The following is a 502-nucleotide window of genomic DNA, read 5'->3' as shown; positions in this document are numbered from 1 at the left end:
GAGAGAGAGAGAGAGAAGCAGAAAATTAAAGAGAAGGAAGAGGGAAGAGCAGAAAGGGAGAAACCTCAAAGCTGCAACTGGACTTCAGTCAGTAACCAACCAGCCAGTCAGCTAACCGTTCAGGTAGTAAGGTAGTATTTAGTCAGGACGCCGGTTTGTCAGATAGACCTGGACTGGTTTATCAGTCAGTATATGGGCAGCTGAGCAACCAGCCAGTGGGTTACTGTTTGTAATCCATCCTTTAGTCAGTCATTCAGTTATTAGTTTGGATGGTCGGTCAGTTGGTTGTGTTGTCTTTTCAGGCAGTCAGTAAGTTAAGCATCGAGGCAGTCAGCAAGGCAGATCCATTAAAACCATCCATCCATCCCTCCAGCCAGTCAGCGAGTCAGCTGGTCGGTGAGTGGGTGTGGCTTTCGCTTCTGCTGCTTCTAGCTAAATAGTAGTCAGTCATCCAGTCATCCTGCCTCCCACTCAGTCACTCCGTCAGTCAGTCAGTCAGTCA

This window comes from Morone saxatilis, unplaced genomic scaffold (genome assembly GCF_004916995.1).
Source record: "Morone saxatilis isolate NCDOM2014 unplaced genomic scaffold, NCSU_SB_2.0 Contig21, whole genome shotgun sequence".
NCBI lineage: Eukaryota > Metazoa > Chordata > Actinopteri > Moronidae > Morone > Morone saxatilis.
Note: the sequence above shows the minus strand (reverse complement) of the source record.